Here is a 21,210-nt window from a genome sequence, read left to right as displayed (position 1 = left end):
TTCCCAGAAGCAGCTGCAGCCAAGGTCTTGGTCATCTTGGAACAACCCAGTGTCCTAGGAAGGCAACATCTTGAGACAAGAGAGAACTTGACCCCTACCCAGATCTACCCAATGGACAGGACATTCTTCACTGTTGAGTGAAGAGTGGGGTCTGACTTTCACACGAACTCTGGTGCCCCATATTTGACCACGTCCCCTGGATAGGGAGACCTGGTGGCACTCAGAGGAAGGACAGCAGGTTACCAAGAAGAGACTTGATACCCTATGAGCATATACAGGGGGAAGAGACCCCTCTAAGTCACAGTCATAGGGGAGGGGAGTAAGGGGAAAATGGGAGGGAGGGAGGAATGGGAGGATGCAAGGGATGGGATAACAATTAAGATGTAATATGAATAAATTAATGAATATATTTTTTTAAAAAGAGAGAGAACTTGAGATAGAACTGAAACAATACCTTCCCCAGGGCTTTAGCCCAGAACACTGTGATTCCTCTTAGTAAAATGATAAGATCCAGAGTGGTCTGCTTTTCAAAGTCTGAGGTGCAAGTAGATGACAGGTACTGTTGAGACGTCTTCTACCACTTGCCTCTGCCTCCCGAGTGTTGCGATTAAAGGCGAGCGCCACCACGCCCGGCTTCAGAGGCACACTTTTAAGTCCACACTAGGCATGAGCCTTGGTTGCCTGTTGTAACGGCTTCTCTTCCCCAGGCTTCCTTCTCTTCTTTCTTAGACACATTTCTGGGGGGGAGGGGGGAGGGGGGAGCATCAATCAAACAACCTCCTATAAGCTCTTATCTCAGACAGCATTCTGGAAAACCCAAGCTAAGACAGTAGTCGAAATATTTGCTGAAGGAATGAATGAGTTCATCAGGATGCTCCTGAGGCTTTCTCTTCTGCAGATAAAGATGCTGGCAGGGCGGGGATGTAGGCGTGTGCTCTAACAGCAGGTGTGCCTGGCCCTGCCTTGAGGGCTGAGGAAGTGTTGGAGGGAATAAATGGGTATGTAACCTATATTAGTTTACTCAGTGACTAAGAGTGCAGAGAGCCTCTGTGTGTTTGCATGTTGTGGCTCAGATGTGCTTGTGTGGTTTCACCAGCTGTAAGTCTGTTACATGAAGCAGGAGCAGGGCCTGGTGGTGCTGGCCTGTCAACTACTCTGGAGGCCTGCGGGTGGATAGAGAGTTCAGAGCCATCCTAGACAATTTCATGAGAGACTGTCTGTAATATAAATGTCAAAGAATGGCTGAGGATGTGGCTCAGTTATAGACACTTGCCTGTTATGAGGAAAACTCTGAGCACAATCCCTAGCACAGCAAAAGAACAAGACAAATGAACAAAAGAATCAGAGTAACATCAGGGCAGTGGTGGCGCATGCCTTTAATCCCAGCACTTGGGAGGCAGAGGCAGGCGGATGGCTGTGAGTTCGAGGCCAGCCTTGTTGGCTCTGTTTCTTGAGGAGAACTGCTACTTAGTATCGGCCTGAAAGGGTTAACTAAGGATTTTGGGGAAGAGCTCAGGGGCTGCCCCTCCTGGAAGGGTTGGGTGGCTCTGGCTCTGCTCCCAGAAGTCTTGGCAGTAACTCCTTGAGAACTTCTTGATAAAGTTAAAACAGTTGTTGGTTCAAGGTGAGGAAAGGCTTATAGTTATCTTCTTTCTTGTTCGTGAAATTTTCTCCCTTGAGTGATTCCCAGAATGTGTTTAGTCTAATAGGTATGAGAACCAAGTTTGTTATTGGTAATATTAATGAATAATTAATGTTACACGCCAAGCCAGAATATACTACTTTAGAATAGTATAAAAGCTGTACTTAAGAAATAAACCATTGCTATTTGCCACTGGAGCAATAGTCTGCCCATTTCTTAAGGCTACTTGCCACCAGAGCAGTAGTCCGCCTGTACTCAAGACGTTCGCGGAGCTGGTCTCCGTCAGTTTCTTAACAATTAAACTTTATTATACAACCCAACTAGCTTACACAAGAAGGAAAAAAGGTTAAAGGGACAAAAGAGTGAACCTTCGGGTATCCGTTCCACGGGACGGGTCCTTAGGTGTCTCTCTGGCCCGGGTGCTGGTCCGGCCTGGTCGCTGCTCCCCACGCGTTCTCGCCTGGGCTAAACTTGTTGTCCTCTCTTCCCCACCTCCCTCAGTCACATGAAAAGGGCGGTCTCCTTCTCCCGTTGAGGGTTAATTAGAAAAACAATAGCCCAGGTGGGGTTCCCAAGTCGGCTTCCTGAATTCTAGGCCCAGGATGGCTCCACTCAGTCTATTTCAAGGTATTCATGGGGTGCCCCAAGGGTAAAGCCCGCCAAGACTGCTTCCACCTGTGACAAAGCTTAATCTTTCCCACACAGCCTGATCTACAAAGTGAGTCTAGGGCAGCCAGGGCCACACAGAGAAACCCTGTCTCGAAAAACATAAAAAAGAAAAAGAAGAAAGAAAAAAAGAAGTTAAAAAAAAAAACAAAAAACAAAACTGGTCAGTGGTGGTGCACACCTTTAATCCCAGCACTCAGGAAGCAAAGGCAGGAGATCGCTCTGAGTTCAAGGCCAGCCTGGTTTACAAAGGGAGTTCCAAGACAGCTAGGGCTACACAGAGAAACCCTGTCTCATAAAATCAAAATCAAGCAAACAAAAAGCAAGGCTTGAATTTTCTATGTCTTAACTATTTGATAGATTATGAATATTTTTGTGAGATATTTGAAATTTCTGATCCTATTTCTAAGGTCAAGTTTTTATTTATTTTTCAGGATATTTTGGTATTGTTGTAGGAATTTTCCAAATTCATTGTTTTCATCTATATTTGACTAACATATGCATAGATTTTTGTCTAGTTAGAGCTTCTGTTTTCCTCAAAACATTATTTACTTATTTATTTATTGTTTTTCGAGACAGGGTTTCTCTGTGTAGCCTTGGCTGTCCTGGACTCACTTTGTAGACCAGGCTGGTCTTGAACTCACAGAGACTTGCCTGCCTCTGCCTCCCGAGTGCCATGTTTAAAGGCATGCGCCATCACATCCAGCCTCTTAAAACATTATTTGCTCTCTCTCAATCTATAGTTCTAGAAATTTGGACATTTTGTTATTTTCCCTTTCAGCAAAAACTAACTTTTAGAACTGTTGAGCTTTCCCATAACATTTCATTTATAGTATAAATGTAATTTTCTTTCTTTCTTTCTTTTTTACTTTCTTCTTGTGAAATTTTTGCTTTTCTAATTTAAGCTAAATATTTTCTTATATATAATAATTAAGGGAGTAAGATATAAGGTAATAAGATACCAGATGCCAGATATTATGTTATACAGAGCTTAGTAAATGAGCATGAGGGGAGAAGAAAAGGGGGGAGGGGTTCCCCAGAGAGAGAGAGAGAGAAGAAAGGGGTAGAGGAAGAGAGAAAGGGGGAGAAGGAGTAGAGAGAGGGTAGAGAGGAAAAGAGAGAGAGCAAGTAGAGAGGAGAGGGGGGACATGGACAATCTGTCCTTTTATATGGCCCTGGGTAGGGCCACGCCCCTGTGGCAGGTAAACAAATGACATCACAAGTAGGCCGACTGAAGAACTCTAACACTTTCCCATTAATTTTCAGCCTGCTTTCTAATAAATGCATTCAAAACTTTATATTTTCTTGTTTATTTATTTAGTGTATGTATATCTGACTGAGTTTATGTGTACTATTATATGCATGTAGGTACCCGAGGAGAACAGAAAAGCATATCAGATTCTCTGGTGCCATCTGATGTGGGTGCTGGGAACCAAACCTGGATCCTCTCAAGAACAGTAAGTGCCAGCTGGGCGTGGTGGCACATGCCTTTAATCCCAGCACTCAGGAGGCAGAGGCAGGCGGATCGCTGTGAGTTCGAGACCAGCCTGGTCTACAAAGTGAGTCCAGGACAGCCAAGGCTACACAGAGAAACCCTGTCTTGAAAAACCAAAAACAAAAACAAAAACAAAACCAAAAACAAAAAAACCAAGAGCAGTAAGTGCTCTTACCTGCTGAGCCCCCGAGGAACTATATTCAGTACTAGTATCATTTCATTACACCCCACAGACTTTAACACGCACGCACGCACACACACACACACACACATTCATACTGTCACTTTGAAACCTTCCTCAAGTTCCATAACAATAATTATTATGTGGGGCTGGACAGATGGCTAAGCAATTATGAGTTCCTGCTACTCTTCCAGAAGACTGCACTTAGCTTCCCAGTACCCATGGAGGTGACTCACAACTGCTTTTGCTTGTTTGTTTTGTTTTTCGAGACAGGGTTTCTCTGTGTAGCCTTGGCTGTCCTGGACTCGATTTGTAGACCAGGCTGCCCTCGAACTCACAGCGATCCACCTGCCTCTGCCTCCCGAGTGCTGGGATTAAAGGTGTGCACCACCATGCCCGACACAACTGCTTTTAACTCTAGCACCAGGGGATCTGATGCCCTCTTCTGGCTTCCATAGACACTTGCATGCATGTGGACACTCAGAGACCCACACAGAGAGAACTAATAAAAATAAACATTAAGTAATTGTTGTTTCTCTGTTTCACGTGTTATTAAGAATCATATTTTGGGGGGCTGGAGAGATGGCTCAGCAGTTAAGAGCACTGTTCTTCCAGAGGTCCTGAGTTCAATTCCCAGCAACCACATGGTGGCTCACGACCATCTATAATGTGATCTAATGTGCACTGTATACATAATAAATAAATAAATCTTTTTTAAAAAGAATCATTTAGTATTTTTAAAACAGATTTATTTATTTATTTATTTATTAATATGTGTATAGTTCTCTACCTGCGTGCCAGAAGAGAGCATCAGATCACTTTATAGATGGTTGTGAGCCACCATGTGGTTGCTGGGAATTGAACTCAGGACCTCTGGAAGAGCAGTCAGTGCTCTTAACCTCTGAGCCATCTCTCCAGCTCCCATATTTTAATATTTTAAGTTAATTTATATTTTATTTTTTGTCGTTAGTTTTTAAATTCTTTTAGAATTTCATATATGCATACAATGAACTATGACTATATCCGCCTCCCTCCTCCAACTCTCCCCTCCTCCCCCTCCTCCTACTGGTGGCTCTCTCCCTGCAACTAGCCGCTGCCAATAGCTACTCAGCACGGGGTGGAGCCTGGTGGTCATCTGCCTACCAATATGAGAATTTTGGCTGGCTTGATCTTGTTTAGATTTTGTATAGATAACCACAGCAACGGTGACCTCATAATTATGGTAGCCATGTCACGCCCAGAGGCTTCCCCATCCTTCTGCCCTTACCTTCTTTCTACCACCTCTTCTAGTCCCTGAGCCTAGGCCGCGGTGGGGTTAATACAGATGTCCCTTGTAGGGCTGAACAGTTAGTCTTTTATTCTCAGTGTTTTGGCCAGTTATACATTTTTTTTTTTTTTGGTTTTTTTTTTTTTTTTTTTTTTTTTTTTTTTTTTTTTTTTTTTGAGACAGGGTTTCTCTATGTAGCCTTGGCCATCCTGGACTCACTTTGTAGACCATGCTGGCCTTGAACTCACAGCAATCCGCCTGCCTCTGCCTCCCGAGTGCTGGGATTAAAGGCGCGCGCCACCACGTCCGGCCTTTTTTTTGGTTTTTTGAGACAGGGTCTCTCTGTGTAGCCTTGGCTGTCCTGGACTTACTTTGTAGACCAGGCTGGCCTCGAACTCACAGTGATCCGCCTACCTCTGCCTCCCGAGTGCTGGGATTAAAGGCATGCGCCACCACGCCCGGCCCCAGTTATACATTTCTTCATGGCTGCTGCCCACGGCAAAAAGAAGCTTAGCAGAGCAAGGTTGAGGTCAGCTCAGTTCTATGGTCAGAAGCATAAATATTTAGAAGGCAGCTTGGCAGTATGACCATTTAGCAAAATAACAACAGGAGATTTCCTCTCTTTAAGTTGTTTTTGTCGAGTATTTTGTTTTTTGTTTGTTGGTTTTTGATTTTTTTTTCCGAGACAGTGTCTCTCCGTGTTAGCCTAGGCTGTCCTGGACTCGCTTTGTAGACCAGGCTGGCCTTGAACTCACAGTGATCCTCCTGCCTCTGCCTCCCAAGTGCTGGGATTAAAGGCGTGTGCCACCACGCCCAGCTGAGTATTTTGTTTTGTTTTGTTTAAACTCACAGAGGTCCATCCGCCTGCCTCTGCTGCTGGAGTTCTGAGATTAAAGGTGCACTGTGTACATGTTTACAGTGTCCTTGGAGGTCAGAAGAGGGTGAGTTATCCTCCTCTGAAACTAGAGTTACAGACTTGGATTAACGGATGAAGAAAAGACTACCCTTTTGTCAACCTACCCATAAATTCCAATAATCAGAGACTCATTTAACGTTTTTAATCATTCTTGTCTGATTAGCAATGCACAGTCTGGTTCAACATTGAAAGACACATAATATAATATACCATAGTTTGCCCAGTCACCCAGCCCTCTTTCTGGAGGTCACTACTAACAGTTTAAATCTGTTTTCTGTATGCCAGGTTAGTTTGCTGCCATTTCCCTTCCCTCTTTTCTTTTCTTTTTGAGAAGGTCTTGTTGCATGCTCAGGCTTGTCTGTTATGTACCCTGACTGCTTGAACTTGCCGTCCTCCTCCTGCTGCCTACTGCTATAAACACAGGTCTGTGCCACTGTGCCTGATGAGGTCATTTCCTTAGTAAGCATTAGGAGGCAGTATAAGACCACTAAAAGGATAGAGCCAGCTGTCACAAACATATACATATACACAAACATACATACATGCATATTTGCATGCATAGATACATATATACATGCATGCATGCATACATGTAAGTAAATGAATGGGAAATTAGCTGAGTTAAAAAATCAATTATAAAATGAGTAGTGGGGCCTGACCAGGACTCATAAGTATTTACTTTATGGAGAAAATGTACACACGATTTTCTTAGTAGATTATTTTATCTATATCTATGTATAGCCTTGGCTTTCCTGGACTCACTTTGTAGACCAGGCTAGCCTCAAACTCACAGAGATCCACCTGCCTCTGCCTCCTGTATGCTGGGATTACAGACGTGCGCCACTGCACCTGGCTAGTAGTATACAATTTACTATAATTTTTAAAGTTCCCTTTAAAAGAAGATAGAGAATGATGAAGTAGTTCCCTGGCAAGATTCCCTAATTATTCTCCCCAGACCATGTAATTGCATCAACCTCATGTCTTTTAGCTGTTTAGTGTCTGGTGATTTAAATCCACGCACACAGGTAACCTGTAGCATCAAGGCACTATGGGAGGCTCTTTCACTTTTTCCATGTTTGTATTTCTCCTGGCTTTAACAAATGAATGAATCTGTGCACTCCCCACCCCAGGGCCTGTGCCATTAGTCCTCTGTCTTAGCTATCCTCCATTGCCTTCCAGTGAGGTTACAGGCGCAGGCAAAGATAATTTGTTTCCTTTATGGAGCAGGGATGCCTGCCCCCTGTCAAAGCTTGCATTCCATACATATTGCCCTAAATGCATTTTTTCATTTGCTGTTGTACCCTGGAGAAAATTCCTTAAATTTGAATTATAATTTGCATGTGGCAAAGTACAAAATCTTTAAGTAGTTCAGTGGTTTTCACACAAGTTCACACCTGTGCCACCACCAGCCTTTTATGACATAAGAGGCTTATGGCTGTCCTTAAGCCATGCCCTCTGGAGTATCCATGATTGTGAACTAAAATGCTATTTATTTACTTAGAGACTGGGTCATTTTCTTTCTTTCTTTCTTTCTTTTTTTTTTAAGATTTATTATATACACAGTATTTTGCCTGCATGTACACCTCCACATCAGAAGAGAGCACCAGATCTCATTATAGATGGTTGTGAGCCACCATGTGTTTGCTGGGAATTGAACTCAGGACCTCTGGAAGAGCAGCCAGTGCTCTTAACCTCTGAGCCATCTCTCCAGCTCCCAAGACTGGGTCATTTTCACCTTCCTTTACCTACCTTAGATCTCCGGTCCTCCCCCATCCCTTTTTTTCTTATGCATGAGAGAGAGAGAGAGAGAGAGAGAGAGAGAGAGAGAGAGAGAGAGAGAGAGAGAGTGCTCTCAGTTTCACCCATTAGTGTAGATACATTCTATAATGGCCAATGCTAACTCTCTGTTATTCTCATTTGTGACACAAAATCTGTTGTGAAAACAAACACATTTGCCAATATATTAAACCTTCTGATTGTTACACACACAAAACGCCCTCAGGGAGGTAGCATCCATCCACAAATCATTGGGCAACAAAAGTATGTGTAATAGTAGACTGTGTGGGACAGGCTGTAATTGCTTAGGAGCTTAGCAGCTGTAACTAATCTTGTTAATCTCTGTCTAAGACACTCTCTTACACAGTTCCAGTGTCTCATCCATATCAGAAACATATTCAGGTGTGTTAGCATTCTCTTACAGTATGGTGAGCTAGAGCCCATGAATTCAAAGCCAGCCTGGGCCGTATAATCAGACCTTGTCCCAAAAGAAAACAAGATCAGAAATTCAACATTGACACAAAACAGGCACCAAACGCATACCTTTCAGATTTCACCAGCTTCACCAAGGCAGTCCCTAGTGATCTGAATAGAAATGGCTTATGTGTTTGAAAGCTTGGTCGTTAGGGAGTGGTGCTACACTGGGGGTGGGATTTGGCATTTCAGAAACCCAAGCCAGGTTCAGCGGTTCTCTTTCTTCCTCCTCCGGCTTGTGGATCCGGATGTAGAACTTTCATCTTCTCCAGCGCCGTGCCCGCCTATGTGCTGTCACAAGCTCTGCCGTGATAACAATGGGCTAAACCTCTGAAACCGTAAGCAAGCCACGATTAAGTGCTTTCTTTGATAAGAGTTGCATGATCATGATAGCATCTCTCCACAGCAACAGAGCGCTATTATTTATTTAGTTTTTAATATTTCGTTTTTATTTCTGTGCATACAGGCGAGTACGTGAATGTTAGTGCATTGCCCACAGAGGCTAGAGGAATTGAATCCCCTGAAGTTGCAGTCATAGCTGGTTGTGAGCTACCTTGATGTAGGCGCTGAGAGCCAAGCTCAGGTCCCATGCAACAGCAGTGCATACTCTTACCTGCTGAGCCGTCTCTTCTGCACTCTTTTTTTTTTTTTTTTTTTTTTTTTTTTTTTTTGGTTTTTTGAGACAGGGTTTCTCTGTGTAGCCTTGGCTGTCCTGGACTCACTTTGTAGACCAGGCTGGCCTCGAACTCACAGCGATCCGCCTGCCTCTGCCTCCCGAGTGCTGGGATTAAAGGCGTGCGCCACCATGCCCGGCCCCTCTTCTGCACTCTTAAGGGCATCTTTTAGGAGAAAATGTGAAGGGCAGGAAATTTCTTTCCATTCCTCTTCTTTCTTTCTGGGACAGAGTCTCCCCACATCCCTTGTAGTTATCTATTTAAATTTTAAATAGACACGGGACCTAGGCTGTCTAAACTGCTCATGAAAACAGCTACACTAGCAAGAAGATAAACAAATGGCTGGCAATCACGAGAGATGCCTGGCATTGGAAGGAGCCATCCCCCCCTCGAGAGCCAGCATTAAAGTCTCTATAAATTCCCACTGCTGCAGGCTGTTTCAACTTCCCCTCCCCACCAGCAACTAGAATGTTAAAAATGATTCCAAGGTAAGAGAAGTAAGGGAGGGCCCAGATGAGACCCTGGTAGCTTCCTTAGAGAGACTCATGGAGGCCTTCAGACAATATGCCCCTGTGATCCTAGTAAGGAAGACCATAAGGCCACTGTGACTACAGCCTTTATAGAGCAAGCCAGCAAGGATATACGCAGAAAATTCCAGAAATTAGAAGGAATACAGGATAAGACTTTGAGGGAGATTGTGCAAGTTTCAGAAAAGATATATAATAATAGGAAATCTGAGGAAGACAGAGAAAAAAATAAAGGAAAAAGAAAGAGATGAAAAGGAATTGAAGCAGCCGGGCCCGGTGGCGCACGCCTTTAATCCCAGCACTCGGGAGGCAGAGGTGGGCGGATCGCTGTGAGTTCGAGGCCAGCCTGGTCTACAAAGTGAGTCCAGGACAGCCAAAGCTACACAGAGAAACCCTGTCTGGAAAAAAAAAAAAAAAAAAAACCAAAACAACAACAACAACAAAAAAAAACAAAAAGCAAAAACAAAAAAAACACCAAAAAAAAAAAAAAAAAAAAAAAAAAAAAAAAGAAAAGAAAAGGAATTGAACAAGGAAGGTAGCCGGATAGAAACCTACAACGGATCCTGGCCACCGTGGTCAGAGAGACTAAAGGAGAGATGAAGTCAACCAGACAAGAAAAGGAGCCATTGGGAAAGGATCAATGTGCCTACTGTAAAGAAAAGGGGCATTGGGCCCACGAGTGTCCAAACAAGAAAAAGACTTTCAGGCCAACTCCCTGCAGGGAAAAGCAGGCCTCAGAATCTAAAATCCTGGCACTGGATGAGGACAGTAATTAGGGGGAATGGGGTTCGGAGCCCCTCCCTGAGCCTAGGGTAGTTCTCTCTGTGGAGGGGAAAACCAATCAAATTCTTGGTTGACACTGGGGCCCAATATTCGGTTTAATTTTAAACAAATGGTCCACTCTCTAATAAAAAATTATGGGTGCAGGGGGCAACAAGCACCAAACAATATCGATGGACCACCCGAAGAGCAGTGGACCTCGGTACGGGCCAGGTATCCCACTCTTTCACGGTTATTCCTGATTGCCCCTACCTGTTGTTAGGTGGAGACCTGCTCACCAAGATGGGAGCCCAAATTCAATTCCTCCCAGATGGGCCACAAGTCAAGGGGCCCACAGGTGAGCCACTCCACATTTTAACCTGAAGAATGGAAGATGAATGTCAATTATTTGAGTCCAAAGGCTCAAAACCTATGTAGACCATGGAGAGTTGGCTGAAAGCCTATCCCCAAGTCTAGGCCGAAACTGCAGGCCTGTTTATGTAGAACTCAAGGGACAGGGACAGCCAGTATCTGTGAGACAATACCTCATGTCCCAAGAGGCTAGAAATGGGTTTAGGCCTCTCATTAATAGACTAATACAACAGGGAATACTCTGAAAGCACCAGCCCACCTGGAACACTCCCCTGTTACTGGCAAAAAGCCAGGCCCCCAAGACTATCAGCTGGTCCAGGACCTCCTGGAGGTCAATGGATAAGTTACGGACTTATACCCAACCGTGCCTAATCTTTATACCCTTTTGAGTTCCCAGCTACCATCCAGGACATGGTATACAGTATTGGACCTGACGGATGCCTTCTTCTGCCTGATCCTGGCTCCTCAGAGCCAGGAATACTTCGCTTTCAAATGGAAGGACCCTAAAAATGGACTGACAGGACAGCTAACCTGAACCAGGTTGCCGCAAGGCTTCAAAAACTCTCCCACCATCTTTGATGAGGCCCTGTACTAGGACTTGGCCACTTTCTGGGATGCCAACCCGCAGGTAACACTCTTACAATATGTAGATGATCTCTCTTTTTTTTGTTTTGTTTTTTTTTTTGTTTTGTTTTTTTGTTTTTTTTTTGGTTTTTCGAGACAGGGTTTCTCTGTGTAGCCTTGGCTGTCCTAGTCTGGTTTTGTAGACCAGGCTGGCCTCGAACTCACAGAGATCCGCCTGCCTCTGCCTCCCAAGTGCTGAGATTAAAGGCGTGCGCCACCACGCCCGGCCTGTAGATGATCTCTTAATAGTGACAGATAGCAAAGAAAGCTGCCTGAGAGGCCCTTGAAGACTACTCCACGAACTGGGAAAGCTGGGTTACCAAGCTTCGGCCAAGAAAGCACAGATCTGCCAAAAAGAGGTAAGCTATCTTGGTTACCTCCTCAGGGATGGGCAGCGATGGCGCTCAGAGGCAAAAAAAAAAAAAAAAAAAAAAAAAGACACTATCCTGCATATCCTGCCACCTAAGAGCCCAAAACAAATGAGAGAATTCTTAGAGACTGCAGGATTCTGCCGCCTCTGGATTCTTGGGTTCACGGAAATGGCAGCTCCCCCCACTCGCTCACTAAAAATGGGCATCCCTTCACCTGGGGAGGAACAAGAGCAGCGTGCCTTCCAGGCCATAAAACAAGCCCTCTTGACTGCACCTGCTCTGGGACTCCCTGATTCCTCTAAGCCATTCCATCTATTCACGGCCAAAATTAAAGCAACGGCGAAGGGCATGCTAACCCAAAAGCTAGGGCCATGGGAAAGACCAGTGGCTTATTTGTAAAAAAAAAAAAAAACTGGACCCGGTAGCCGCCAGTCTGTCCTTGTATCGTGGCAGCTGTTGCCACCTTGGTCAAAGACACTGAAGCTGACCATGGGACAAGACTTAACTCTGACTGCTCCTCATGCCTTAGAAAATGTGATCAGGCAGCTACCCAACCGATGGTTGACAAACGCGCGTGAATGACTCATTATCAGACTCTTTTGCTAAATTCAGACAGGATAACTTTCACCCAGCCAGTGGGGCTTAACCCAGCTACTCTCCTGCTGGACCCAGAAAACCAATCCATGACTACCAACAGGTACTAGTTGAAGCACACAGTTGGAGAAAAGATCTATTCAGCCAACCCTTGGCTGATGCAGATGGTAGTAGCTTCCTGCTAGATGGTAAAAAAAGAGCCAGGGCTGCAGTGGTAGACAGTACTCAAATCATCTGGGCGGAGCCGCTGTATCCCAGGACCTCAGCTCAGAAGGCTGAATTAGTTTCTGGGAGCCAAAAAGGGATCAACATTCACACTGGCAGTAGGTATGCATGGCGCCATCTATCAGCAAAGGGGACTCCTGACAATCGAAGGCCAAGAAATAGAAAATGAGCCTGAAATCATAGCTCCGCTGAACACCCTCCTTCTACCCAAAAGGTGAGTGTCATACATTGTCCAGGACATCAAAAAAAGTGATGGCTAGGCACTGGAGAGATGGCTCAGTGATTAAGAGCACTGGCTGCTCTTCCAGAGGTCCTGAGTTCAATTCCTAGCAACCACATGGTAGCTCATAACCATGTATAATATGATCTGATGTCCTCTTCTGGCAGGCAGGTGAACATGCAGATAGAGCACTCACACATACATTAAATAAGTAAATAAAAAAATTAAAAAAAAAAAAGATGATGGCTCAGTAGCAAGGGGGAATAATATGGCTGACTGGGTGGCCAGGGAGGTAGCCACACAAGAAACATCTTGCATATTGGCGCAACAGGACTATCGACCCAGACGGTACTGGGCAAAAGGATGGCCCTAGCCCAAATATACAGAACAAGATGAGGCACGGATCGCTGAGTTCCCTACTAACTATTACCTACCAAAGATGGGTCACTGGAAGACTCAAAAGGGAGACGCCATTCTCCCATGGCATCAGGCCAAGGACTGGATTAGCCAGATGCCTCATTGGACCCACCTGGGGACCAAGAAATTAGTAGAGGCAGTAAAGGCTTCCCAGATGTTTGTAATAGATCTTAGAGCAATAGTCAGGGAAATAATTGAACAGTGTGACTACTTTAGGGAAGCCAATGCTTCTAAAAATAACCACAAACCAGGCCAGAGGCCCAGGGGCACCAGACCCGGAATCTACTGGGAGGTAGATTAAGCCAGGAAAATATGGTTATAAATATTTACTAGTCTTTATAGATACCTTTTCAGGATGGGTAGAGGCCTTCCCTATCAAATATGAGACTGCATCTGTAGTGACTAAGAAGATTCTCGAAGAGATCCTCCCTAGATTTGGTGTTCCTAAGGTAACTGAGTCAGACAATAGACCAACATTCATGTCTCAGGTAAGTCAGGGATTAGCTGCCGTGTTGGGGACAGATTGGAAACTGCATTGTGCATACCATCCCCAAAGTTCAGGACAGGCAGAAAGAATGAATAGAAGAAACCTTAACTAAAGTGACCTTAGAGACTGGAGCAGACTGGGTGGTGCTTCTCCCCTTGGCCCTGTTCCGAGTTCGGAATACCCCCTACAGACTTAGACTGACCCCCCCCCCCCCGCCCCAAGATCTTAAATGGATCACCTGCCCCTCTGGTAGCCACGGGCCCAGAACTGACACTGTCCAGGTCACATGACAAAAAGATCATGGCCCTGCTGCTAGCACTGCAGGCTATCCAAAAGGAGATCTGGTCACAGTTGTCTGCCCTTTATGCTCCAGGAACCACGGAGACCCCTCATCAGTTCCAGGTTGGAGACTTAGACGTCATCCGCAGACACCATACCCACTCGGTGGAACTCGGCTGGAAGGGACCGTACTTTGTGCGCCTAACTACTCCCACCGCCATCAAAGTTGACTGGATCGCTACCTGGGTCCACACATCGCACACCAAACCGGCCACCCCTGTGTCAGCCGAGCCTCTCTGGGAAGCAAAAAATCCCGCAACCCTTTGAAACTCAAACTGCGGGGGCTGGAGAGATGGCTCAGAGGTTAAGAGCACTGGCTGCTCTTCCTGAGGTCCTGAGTTCAATTCCCAGCAACCACATGGTGGCTCATAACCATCTATAATGAGATCTGGTGCCCTCTGCTGGTGAGCAGAATAAGTATACATAGTAAGTAAGTAAATAAATAAATCTTAAAAAAAAAAAAAAAGAATGGCATGTTTAAAGAAAAAAAGAAAGGAAGAAAACTCAAGCTGCAAAAACTAACCCATGAACAAAACGCGTCCCAGAACCTTCTACTTGACCTACTTGGGACTTCTAACTGTATGTCCTATAGCCTCCCTGAATCCTCATGAACCTATGAATTTAACCTGGGCTGTCACCAACTCTATGGGTGACATTTTTAATACCACTTCCCATGTCGCCATCCCAGGAACATGGTTTACAAAACCTTGAGGGATTAGATAACCCTAACAAATGGCTACTCCATCGCCATGCGTACCTGTGCCCCTGGCAGCTAAACACAGACAAGAGCCATGGAACAACTTGCGGAGGGGCCGATGTGTTCCATTGCAAAGCCTGGAGCTCTGTGTCTCAGCTTAGTTACCCCCAGCCTGTGACACAGCCCACCCCGCCACCAAGTGGGACCCTCCCGCCCCCGTCCGCCACGAAAGGTGACCTCTTAACCTAGGTGGCCTTGGTCCAGGTCTTGCCGAGGAGAACAACTCTGCAGTGACCCCACTCGAATTAGTTTCACAGAGGAAGGAAAAAAGGCTTCCTGGGAAAGGGGCAACACCTAGAGCATAAGGTACTGGGACCCCTCGGGATATGATGTTCCAGGAGCCTAACTCACTGTAAGGCTCTACTCCCAACCCATCCATTCGCTCCCAGCGGGAACCGGGGTGGGGCCAAACAAAATTTTGGGGGAATTCCATTCTCCCCTACTCAGTGGCCACCCAGTATTACCATCCCCTCCCCCTTTACACTCTACAGGCTCCTGGCTCCCAAGGCTGGTTCCCAGTCCTCGAAGGGAAGTCGTAGCTAACACGTATCTGATCCTCAACTCATCCCGCCCAGACCTTATGAGTTCCTTTTGGCTATGCTACCAGCAACAGCCTCCATACTATGAGGAATTAGCCAAGATGGCCGATGCCGCCTTCTCTAGCTCTCACCAGGAATGCCACTGGGGAGAATCCCAACTGAACGGGACCCTAACCCCCCAAGTATAAGGCAAGGGAACATGTATAGGAAAACCCCCACATGTCTATCATCCTCTCTGGACCGCAACAATCCCCATCAATTGAACCCAGGGATTCTTACTCCCTCCCAATGATACCTGTGGGCCTGTCCTTCAGGACTAACCCCATGAGCTAGTGCCTCTGTACTGAACAAAGGTGGCTTCTGTGTTATGGTAAAATTCTTCCCAAGAGTCACCTACCGGTTGGACATAAACATGGCCTGAGCCCTCACTGGTGGAAATCTCCTCCACTGAACCCAGTAGGAACTGGTCACCACCTTAACTCTGTCTATCCTACTGGGGCTTGGGATTGCAGGGACTGAGATGTGGATAACCTCTTTTGTGTACCAAGATTGTAACCATCACTATCTGCACAAAGCCATAAATGAAGACCTTAGGGGACTAGTGAGCTCTGTCCAGGCACTTCAGGAATCACTGTCCTCCCTGGCAGAAGTGGTCCTTCAGAATAGGAGAGGTCTAGACTTATTATTTCTATAACAGGGAGGCCTCTGAGTCGCCCTTCAAGAAGAATGTTGTGTCTATGCCAACCAGAAAGAAAAAATTGCCCTAAGGGAATAAGAGGGACTGGCAGCCCAGAGTTGGTATGAAGGTTGGTTCAACCGTTCCTGTAGGTTAACTCCCCTAGTGTCTACTCTGATGGGACCTCTAGTCATCATGATCCCGTGTTTAACCTTCGGCTCTGCATTCTAAACCACTTAATGGTTTTTATTTGTTTGTTTGTTTTTGATTTTTCGAGACAGGGTTTCTCTGTGTAGCCTTGGTTGTCCTGGAAAACTTTGTAGACCAGGCTGGCCTCGAACTCACAGCAATCCGCCTGCCTCTGCTTCCCGAGTGCCGGGATTAAAGGCGTGCGCCACCACACCCCGGCTTGATTATTTTTATTAAAGAACATACCAATACAGTGCAAATAATGATACTAAGGCAAAAATGTAAAACTATAGAAGACTCTCAAATCATGTTGAACACTCTCTGGATCTGCTTCAAGACTGAAGCAGTTACAAGAAAGAGCGGGGAATGAAGGAACAAGCCCCCTTGAAAGCCACCATTAAGGTCTCTGTAAATGTCTACTGCTGCAGGCTGTTTCAACTTCCTCTCCCCACCAGTAACTAGAATGTTAAAAACAATTCCAAGAAAAACTACTGGCTAATAACTGACTCTGACCACCCACCCCAGGGCAGAAAGTCCCAGGCTTAAAAATTTAGAAATGTACTATTTAGACTAGCCAATAGATTTAGAAGTCAACTTGACCTATCAATAACAGCTTGTTTGTAAAAGTATAAAAACTCTGCAACTTTGCTGTTTGGGGGTCGCCTCTCCTTATGGTGCAGGAGGACCCCAATGCTTTGGATCAATAAAGCCTCTTGCTTTTCTTTTCTTTTCTTTTGTTTTTGTTTTTTGAGACAGGGTTTCCCTGTGTAGCCTTAGCTGTCTTAGACTCTCTTTGTAGACCAGGCTGGCCTCCAACTCACAGTGATCCACCTGCCTCTGCCTCCCGAGTGCTGTGATTAAAGGTATGCGTCACCACGCCCGGCCCAAGCCTCTTGATTTCGCATGGAGCTTGTCTCCATGTTTCTCAATTAGAACCTCTTGATGATAGGATCCTCCCCCGGGTCCTACAGCATCTAGGCATTAGAGACACAGAGTCAAAACCTTGACACACTACTTCACCTCCAGGAGGACGCCAAGGAGGGGGGAGATGGAGGAGGAGACAAGAGTTGGTGAGGATGTGGGCAAACTGGACCTCTCATCGGTCCCAGTGGGAACACAAGATGGTGCGGCTGCCGTGGAAAACAAGTTGGTGGTTCCTGGAAAGGTGGAAAGCAGAATCACTGTGTGATCAAGTCCTAAGCAGATACCTAATCAGAGGAAAGCCCAGATACTCAGGCATGTCACTGTCCACAAGTGCTCGCAGCAGCAGCAGCAGCGTTCACACTGGCTGCAAGGGGGACACTGGCTAAGCGCCTCTCAGTTGATAAACGGATACGCATAGCATGGCACACACACACCCAAAGAGTTGTTACTCAGCCATGGAAGGGGAAGAAGCACTGCTGTTACAGTCTCGACGACACTGTGCCAAGTGAAGGAAGTCAGACACAAAAGGGAACAAAGATCAATGTTTCCTGTATCCGGGATGTTCAGAACAGATGAACCTTATAGAGTCTAAAGTAGTTTTCTATTAGTGTCCTTTATAACTAAAGGGGATCTAATCATGTGTTACCATGGTCATTTCTCCTTTAATGCAGAACAAATTTTCAGCTTTATTTTCCCATGACCTTAATCTCCCACCCAGTCTCCCCTTCATTGCCCCTCCCTTTCTCCCTTCATTGGTACTTGGTATTGAATCCAGGTTCCTGTTCATATTAAACACCGTGAAGCAGGTACTGTTAAGGAACGCAGGAATGAGTTCATTTTCTCCACCAATTAATCCCAGTACTCAGGGAGGCAGAGCCAGGCAGATAGCTGTGAGTTTGAGACTGGTCTGTCTACAAAAGGAGTCCAGGACAGCCAAGGCTACACAGAGAAGCCCTGTGAGATGGCTCAGTGATTAAGAGCACTGTCTGCTCTTCCAAAGGTCCCGAGTTCAATTCCCAGCAACCACATGGTGGCTCACAACCATCCATACTGAGATCTGGTGCCCTTTTCTGGAGTGAAGGCTTACATGCCAATGAAACACTCTATACATAATAAATAAATCTTAAAAAAAAAAAAAAGAGCACTTACTCTTTTTCCCGAGGTCTCTGGTTCAATTCCCAGCACCCACATGGTAGCTCACAACTGTCTGTAACTCCAGTGTCTGACACCCTCACACAGACATACATGCAGGCAAAACACCAATGCACATAAAAGAAATGAATTTATTTAAAAAAAATCAAAAGGCAAAAAGAGTTGGAGTCACACAAGGCCGTCAGGACTCAGAAAGTCTGACGGATCCAGCCAAGCCTCCCAGTAGCTCTATGGACTGAGCTAGGGAATGGTGATCCTGGGAGGGAAAATATGTAGCCTCACTAAAAGTGCAATTGTTCTAGGGATCTCTTTAGCTTAGGATAAGGTGAGCGGGCCGTCCTGAGGGTGGTGCCTTTTCTGTTGCTGTATCCAAGCTACACCTCAGCTCCTGGCAATTTCTAACAGCTCGTTCTTTCTTTCTTTCTTTTTTTTTTTTTTTTTGGTTTTTTGAGACAAGGTTCCTCTGTGTAGCCTTGGCTGTCCTGGACTCGCTTTGTAGACCAGGCTGGCCTCGAACTCACAGCGATCTGCCTGCCTCTGTCTCCCAACAGCTCGTTATTTCTTGCAGCGTGAGTTCAACTAGTGATCACAGAGGTGTTCCTTTTGTCAAGAATACCCTGAACAGGCGAGTGTACCTCTCTATGCTTCTGGTCAGCCGGCATGTGGTATGGCTTCTCCCACCATTGACTGGCTCTTTCATGGGTTAAGGCAGTTTTGCAAGGACCCTCCAATGTTAAGTTCCCACACTTAGCAGTAATATTTTTCTCTCCCTAAAAAAAAAAAAAAAGCACCTGTGCTATTTGAGGCTGTACTCATGGTCCAGAAGGCTTTCTAGTACAGGGTGCCTCAGCACTGTCTGTTTGCAAAAAATCACACCTTGCACATATGGACTTAAAACAGTAGTTTGGTTTCTTTCTTTCTTTCTTTCTTTCTTTCTTTCCTTTCTTTCTTAATTCTTCCTTCCTTTCTTCCCTTTTTTTTTTTTCGAGACAGGGTCTCTCTGTGTAGCCTTGGCTGTCCTGGACTCACTTTGTAGACCAGGCTGGCCTTGAACTCACATAGATCTGCCTGCTTCTGCCTCCCAAGTGCTAGGATTAAAGGCGTGTGCAACCATGCCTGGCAAATAGTTTTCATTTTGAAGTAATCCTCAGCCTTTAAAAAAAATTTTTTTATTACATATATAGTGTTATGCCTGCACACCAGAATAGGGCACCAGATCTCATTATAGATGGTTGTGAGCCACCATGTGGTTGCTGGGAATTGAACTCAGGACCTCTGGAAGAGTAAACAGTGCTCTTAACCACTGAGCCATCTCTCCAGCCCCAATCCTTGGCCTTCTTAGATATGGATGGAAGGATGGGCATATTAAAAGATCATTTCATTTATTGAAATATATTAAAATTATATTAAAATATAATAGCAAAAAGGATTTTGAATATGATAAAGAAAAATGGGGACTAGAGGTGCCTATGGAGTTGGGACTTGGGTGTCACTATGGAGAATCACTATAAATTTTATCAACCTCCCTACATATTTGGACATTTAAAAAATAAAATGTTGGAGACATAGGGGTCTCTATAAAATTATGGTATACTAATTAACGGATAAAAGCCTTCAGTAGGCTAAAATACAACACAATAAAGTTATGCCATCCAACCATAAGATAATGGAGGACTCCTTGATGACATTGTCAGAGGTGTAGGGTAGTCACAGCTTAGCAATGGATGAAGAAGTTTTTCATTTTTAAATTCTGTACCAACTTAAATTTTTATACAAACTTTGGAGAATTCATCAATTTGTTGAGAGCCTAAGATAGCACGGTTTGTGTCTCCCATACACTTGGATGGTGATGTTGGTTATAAATAGCTCCCACTACGTTTTACAGAGAAAAGCAATAATATGGGTAGTCTGTCTGCACAGGAGCCCTGCTGGCCTCCTGCCCACTCAAAGATCCCTTAGCTCCTCGTTGTGCCTAAAACGAATCACAAAGCTTTAACATTTACTAAGCAGGAGGCGACAGGTCCTTCCCATCTCTTTATATTCATGGCTTCCAATTAATAATTAGTCATTTGAAAAATGAGCCAATCTGTCTCCTAGAACTGGAGAACCCTGAGCCAAGCCAATTAGCATCGTGGTTCAGGCTGCCTTGGGAATTTAATGTAGTTTCATGGCCCATTTAAGGCTTCAAAATATTGTTATGTCCTGAAGAGGGAAGTCATGATTGTTAACTGAGGGGACGGCCCTGGGGACCATATGCTGAGGACGCTCCTCTGGAGTGGCTGGTGAGGGCCCTGGGGCCAGCAGCTTTTGTCCAGCCCACATGCCTGTTCTATTCTTTTCCCAGGACCTAGCAGCTGGCTCTGGGTAGGGCGGGCCTTAACCACCAGCAGAGGGAGTGGCCACTGCCCCAAATAGCTGCACACTTGAGCAGGTCTTTTGTTTGCTCAGAAGACTTTCAACTGCCCATTGCCAGTTGGCCCCTACACAAAGGAGGGTAGTGGCCCTGCGCAGTTCAGTCTGCCGGTGCCGCATATTGTTGAGGGGTGGAGTCCGAACACCAACAGCTTGTCAGTTGCCCCTTCCAAGGATGGGGTGGGGGTGAAGGGTAGAAGGGTGTGGGGGGTGGGGGGATACAAGGGAGCATGTGGGGAAAAGGGACCTAACCAGACAATTTAATTGGGGAGATTTAAAGACCCAGAAAATTAAACAGGGCTCGAGGAAACTTGAGTGATGATGTGACTCTTTTCTCTTTCAGGAACTACCTGTATCTGATGATAAAGTGTTGTTTTGTTTTGATTTCTTTCTTTTTTTTTTTTATTTGAGACAGTGTTTCATGTAGCTCAGAAATTGAAGGATGCCCTTAAATTTCTGTTTTTTCTGCCTCTGTCACCTAAATAATGAAATTACAAGCACACGTCAACACAATCACACCTGATTCAGAATTTTC

This window comes from Acomys minous (genome assembly GCF_964271855.1).
Source record: "Acomys minous genome assembly, chromosome: 3".
NCBI lineage: Eukaryota > Metazoa > Chordata > Mammalia > Rodentia > Muridae > Acomys > Acomys minous.
This window is presented reverse-complemented; position numbering follows the sequence as displayed.